We start from the raw sequence: 6,769 nt of genomic DNA on the forward strand, positions 1-6,769 counted from the left end.
GTTTGTATTGGTTATACTTAGCCTCAGCAGTCTATTTGCAAAACTGGCCAAGAGATCATTAATGTCAATAATTTATCAATATTAATTTATCAAAATCGTTTTATTAACAGAGGTAACATTTATTAACCAATAAATTGATGATACAATTTCTCGTTTATTATTGTAAACCTATTATTGTATACCTGAAAATTAATTAAGAGTTTTGCAATAAACTTTGTCTAAAGTGTTTTCAAAGGCGGTGGTTTCTTTAGTTTTTGCATGGTAGGAAAAAGACTTGATGTATGATATGTCAGCTCGTTAAGTTTTTTGAGTATAAGTCTGCAAGCGGTATCGTCTTATCTACGAAAGCATTCCTTTTTAACACCAACACTAACGGCTTATTGATGGATCTCTTATAAAACGAAAGCAATCAATTCATCTAGGTTGATGATATGCAGAAGCTCAGCACACCATATTCTGAAAATCCAATTTTAATGAGTTAAACTTTGTTGAATTCCTTTTATATTTCTTTGAATACTTTTGGTATATTGCATTTTAATGGTACTTATGCAAGTACCAAATAACGTAAAAAATGGGGCGGCAGCGCACGCCAGTTCCTTGTCAATATATTTGTACGGATAACAATTTGTTGTTGTTTTTCTTTATGAAGATACGTGGTGTTAAAATTTCTGAGTTTTCTTTTTATCAAGGTAAATTTCTTTTCCTTTCTAAAGCTCACTAAGCGTTTTGGGACTAATAAACCACACATCAGTTGCCTGTTAACGGTTAACGCCAATATGTAAAGAAGCCCAGCTAGAATAAGCAAGTGGTATTTTTTCTAAAACGTCAGTGTGTTTCAATTTGGTCACAATGGGTTAAAATCATATAAATATAAAAAACAATCGTTTCAAAAATTTGTTCAAACTCATTTCGGAGAAAAAAAGTGAAGGTGAAAAAGTAGTAAATAGTTACAGATCACAAAATCTGTGATCATTGCACTACAGTTGATAATTGGTCAGTAGGATGACGTTTACTCTTTTCAATACTTAAGCAGTGAAGATAATGAACTATTTTGGTGAAAATGATGACCAGATGACCTTGTATTAACGTAAATTCGGCCTTAAATTAGTTACTTGATTTAAAAATATATTTTAGAAAAACTTTATCTTACTAAATTTATTTTTGGACTTGTTTATACAATTAAGTACAAATATGAAGTATTTCAATTATCACATATTTGTTTATTGCATTTTGGATTTTAATTCTTACTTGCTTTATATAAGATTATTTCACCTAACATTATTAGGTAATTAGTAATACTAATAACGGCCAAAGGGAAGACGAGTGTCGATTGTAACAAAAAATTTATTTCTATTTTTCATGAGTAGGAGGGGCGGTGATAATTGTAACATAAGATAAATTTGTACAGGGTGCGGGAAAAATTCAGAAACTTTTTTTGCTTTAAAATTTTTATTGAGTAAAACAATGTTTTATTAATATTTTTATATTGTTGAATTTATTATTCAATTCTCTCTTGAATGATGTATTAAACGTTCTTAAATGTTTTATTTTCAGGTGTCTATCGAAGGTGAAAACATTCGTACGCCTATAATTTCCCTGCACCAGCAAAATAAACGTCAAATCGAAATTGTGTGTTTACTCAATGTCAGTAAATCTGTGGTGTCTAAAGCAATTAAACGTTTCAAGGAGTTGGGCCACACTAAGGACCGTCCTCGTAGTGGAAGACCACGCACTGCCAACACTCCTGCCAACCGCAAACTGATCCGAGACCGAATTCGACGAAATTTCCGCCGTTCAATGAGACAAATGGCCAAAGAAATCGGCATTGATGAGCACAGTATACGTCATATTGTCAAAAAAGAACTTAAACTCAAGTCATTAAAGCTTCAAAAAGCCCAGCATCTAGATGACAAAAAATGCGAAACAAGAAAACAAAGATGTTAAAGATTGTTACGGGAGCGCAGTGCTCATTTTCAACGAAAAGTTCTTTTTTCAGACAAAAAATTCTTCAGCGTTGAGCTAGCCCACAATGTCCAAAATGATCTTGTACTTGCTTCAGGGCCTTCTGAGGCTAACAAAAAAGGTTGCATCGTTTTACGCACCCAGAAGCCAGCTGGAGTGATGGTTTGGGCCGAAGTGTCATTTTTGGGCAAAACAGAGCTTATTTTTGTCGAAAATGGAATCAAAATCAACGCCAACAACTATGTCACCGACATTCTTCAAGCCGTAGTGTTGCCTTGGACCCAACACACCAATCCGAACCAAATTGGCTTTTCCCATTTATTATCTGGATGAATATTATAATGAAAATGTTCGGTAACTAATTTTGACCCTTCTTCCTCCTAAATTTAGTTGCAATCATTTTATTTTTGAAATCAACCTTTAAATATATATATGTATGTATGTATGTATGTATGTATGTATGTATGTATGTATGTATGTATGTATGTATGTATGTATGTATGTATGTATGTATGTATGTATGTATGTATGTATGTATGTATGTATGTATGTATGTATGTATGTATGTATGTATGTATGTATGTATGTATGTATGTATGTATGTATGTATGTATGTATGTATGTATGTATGTATGTATGTATGTATGTATGTATGTATGTATGTATGTTTGTGTGTATGTGTAGAGTATTTATGCGTACTTTATCCAGTGTATTCACATATTCGCATAAAGTGGACTATGTCAAAATCATACAAAAACTTTCTAATACCTTCACTTTTTTTAAATTTTCTAGTATACAGTCAATTTTCAAGATCTATGGAAATACTAACATGTAATGGTAACATATCAACAATTCAGAACTGGTATAGCGAGGGCATGCAAAGAAATCAATTACATTGTCTTTAATATGAAAGTGTGACAATTTTTCCCACACGTTGGAGATGCATTGAATGAACTGTTGAATTACTTAAAACTTAATTCTATCACGGCCATCCGCACCAATTTTTTCAAGGGTAAAGAAGCTATACGTTTTTTTTCCTTTTGTCTTCTATTATAAAAGTACATTTTGAAGTTTTTGATTTGTTAGATCATTGAGGATAAAAACGCATTTAAATTATAGAATTATGAGAGAAAAGAATTTCCAAACGATACTTAATACCCTAGTCAGACAAAATGCTTAAATGAAGGTCTAAGCTCTGTTTGGGAAGGAATAATATACAACAATTGCGACATTCTAACGCTCTCCATATACTTTTTTAAGGCTGCGAACAATATAAGTATAAAATCTCGAGGATTGAAAAATGATCCAGTGAGCCACTTCACGAATTGCTTATCTTCCATCCATCCGGATGGAGATATGGCGTAAGGATCACTTAAGCACCAATCTCTGTACAGACGTTTTTTTGATTTAAAAATAATCTATGGAGCAAGATGATCACCAGCAGCATTCATGCAATTTCCAACAGTATACTGGACTTTTTCATTGTTGTCAACCAATTTCAATAGTCGTTTTGCACCACGCTTGTAAGCTACGTGTTGCTTGTCTTGATCACCAGAGAAGCCAATTTCAAAGTTCCACAAATGACATGAAGTGTTTTTGTTAATACCTATTCGTTATTACCACATTTTGAAATACTTTGGTACTATTTGCTATATACTATTTCTTGCGTGCAAGAAGCGGCTCAGAGTGATGAAATATTGCCTATGGCTCTGATGCTCAACTTATGACTCCACCGGTTTATGAAAATTTTATACCAATCTTTCCCTGGTGTACCATTAGGAAACAAATGAGATTGACCCTAGTGTTGCAAATAAATCTTAAAATTACAGTTTATATAGCTTTACAGTTTATTAGTTCTTGAAAATTTGTAAGTTGTTTGTTTTCTAATTACACAAATTCCAGATTAAACTGATGGTGCTGCAAACAAGCTTTTGTTTCACTCTGAATAGAATCTGTATTTTTATCTGATATGGACAATGCAGTAGTATGTCATTAACTATCATTACAAATTTTACTGTTTCTTGATCCTATTCACCGGAAATTTTACGGCAGTAGAAAATGCAAAAAGATTGATGAAAAGGTTTACCTAACTGACCCTGGTTTTAATTTCAAACTCAAGTTTTTTATCAGTATACTGTATTGTAAAGTCCAGCTGTTTATTTTGATTTGCCTAGATACCAAAGGTTTCTTTCTGGGTTCCTGTTAGGATTGTACCTATAAAGGAACCTCTGCACACTCAGCTTTTCCCTGTGACTTTCGAAATGATTTCCGTAAAATCTGAATGTTATACTGGACTGACCTTGCCTTAAGCATACCTTGATATAAATTTTTGTGATATATAAATTTTTGTATTAAAGCCTCAAAACATTTTGCAAATTTGTTTTGTTCTTATTTTTTATCTTTGCAATCTTTAGATATGCGCACATTACAATCTTTATTTCTGTTTGTTTTACATAAAAAGTGGCGTTAAATACTACTGATAATAAAATGCTCGTGTAATGTAAATATAAAGCATGTCTACCATGTTTGCAGTAAACATCTGCTATATAACCCTGCAATGGAAATACTTGTTTAATTCTTAGCCGAAAAAACAAGTTTATTATAAACAGCTATTGAAGTTTGTTATTTTAAAAGAAGTCCGATTAACAGTTAAGTTTACGTAATCAGCACTAGAAATTTTGAGTAGCAAAACCATACCATGCCGATAGTTGTGTGTAAAAATTTCAGAATCCAGCTTGATGATAGATTTATCAAATACAAGGATGCTGCTTTTGACTGAGTGAGCTTGAGGATCAATTATTTTCTCACAAGAAAACTAGGGAACGGAAAGATCTTCATCAGGTACTCCTGCGAGAAGAATGTTTTCAGAATTAGCGAAATGACTATTATTATTTTGCAAATTCGTTGCTTTGTTATAAAGAAAATTTCTTTTGCTTCATTAAAACAAGAAGAATAAAATTTTCCTCTTGAGAGCTTTCTTGTTTTGATGAAGCAGGTTACTCTCCTGGAATGATGTATGACCAAGTGAGCAGTGTAAACCTGATAGGTAAAACTTTTGGATCAAAATTTGAAAAAAAATGTTGTACTCATTTTACTTGTTAAAATTGAAGAACCTATTGCTTATCCACCATCCACCAAACAAAATTACTTGCTGAAACGTAATTCATCAGCATAAACCAAGCAGACCAAACACTGTGTGGGTCTTCCGAAACCCTCTTGTATTCTTTTAATCACTCTATTCGATTGACCTGTGTTATTCACTCTACCGTCGCAAGCAACTAGGGGAAAACCTCAATGAATGGGACAGTTTTTGCAAAATGCTTTTTAAACGTAGATAAAATTGTTTAATATATATATTTAAATATGTTTGATAACTACCGACTCTTGCTCAATGATACAGTAAAACAAAAAAATTGGATTTGCATTTGGCTATTGGTAAAAAGAGAGTTTTATTGGAGCATGACATTTGTCCCATTCATTAAGTATGTCTCATTGAATGGGACAAACATAAAAGAATTAAAAATAAACGTATTTAATTCAATCATTTTTCAAATTAGTTTATTAATTGTAAATCTAGCTAAATATATAGATGCATACATAAAGAGCACACAAAAAATATTTATAACTTTAAACATTTTAACTCTAATTAAATTTCAATCAAAGTAGAACTTTCTCATTTTAGAATATTATATTTAGTTATTTTTATTTAAGTAAAATATTGCAGTATAAAAGCGTGTAAATAATACCCATTACCCATGGGGATAAAAGTAAGAGACTGCAGCATCCCTCTGCTGAGCTGTAAATAATACTTTATTAAATTTATTCAATAGGCAGTACTTTGTCCCATTCAATATGTGCATCACTTTATCCAAAAATGATTAGTCACAAAAAAAAAAAAAACATTTTTAAAAATTACTTTTTACATTCGAAAACACAATAACATCCATTGTCATTATGGTCATAGAGCAATAGGATGGATGAGTCGGTCAGTTGAGTTCTTGTTTCTATCACTCTTTGTTACAGGAGTTTGAATATCCTTACATCGATGCTTGTATAAGAATCTGAGTTTGTCCCATTCAATAATCGTCCCATTCATTAAGGTTCTCCCCTGCTATTACATTTTGAAAGTAAGTTGTAATTGATGTTTATTAGGACAAAATAAAAATTACTTCTTTGATTATTTTTTCATGTTTTAAGAAAATCAAAAAAATGAAAAACAGAGTTATTTCTTCTGATTTGTCACTTTCATTTCCTTTTATGACATTTTTTAATTTAGACAAATGATGACTAAAAAACGTTGTGTATAATCAAAAAGTTGCAGGTTTCTCTTTTTATCTAAAATTTCCGTTAAAATTTTAAACATATTTGTCGTTGGATTTCGCAGCTCTGATTTTAATTTTGAACATTTTTTTCACAGATTTTTCAAGCTGAATCATCTCTCTAAGCAACTCAATATAATAATGAATAAATACGACAATTAAGGACCAGTCCATATGATTGAGCGTTACAATTCATCCCTTTTAGAACTTTGTAGTCTGTGACTGTCGTTGAGAAAGCGACTGTCAGAGCGGAGCGTTACTGTTATTCTGTAAATCTAATTTAAAATTAATGTATCACAATGTATTATGTAATTAATATACAGTTTATAATCCAATTTTTTGGTTTTTAGAGATTGGCGAGACATTTATATTTCTGACACAATACAAATATTGTTATTCAACAATTCAAATATTGTGTAAAAAAAAAAAAAAAAAAAAACGTTCAGAAACGTTCGTTTACAAATTTCAAAGTTAATGCTCTTTAAAGT

This window comes from Hydra viridissima, unplaced genomic scaffold, assembly GCF_058129835.1.
Source record: "Hydra viridissima isolate aposymbiotic clone 2 unplaced genomic scaffold, HvirCarnegie_v1 scaffold_12, whole genome shotgun sequence".
In the NCBI taxonomy this organism is placed as follows: domain Eukaryota; kingdom Metazoa; phylum Cnidaria; class Hydrozoa; order Anthoathecata; family Hydridae; genus Hydra; species Hydra viridissima.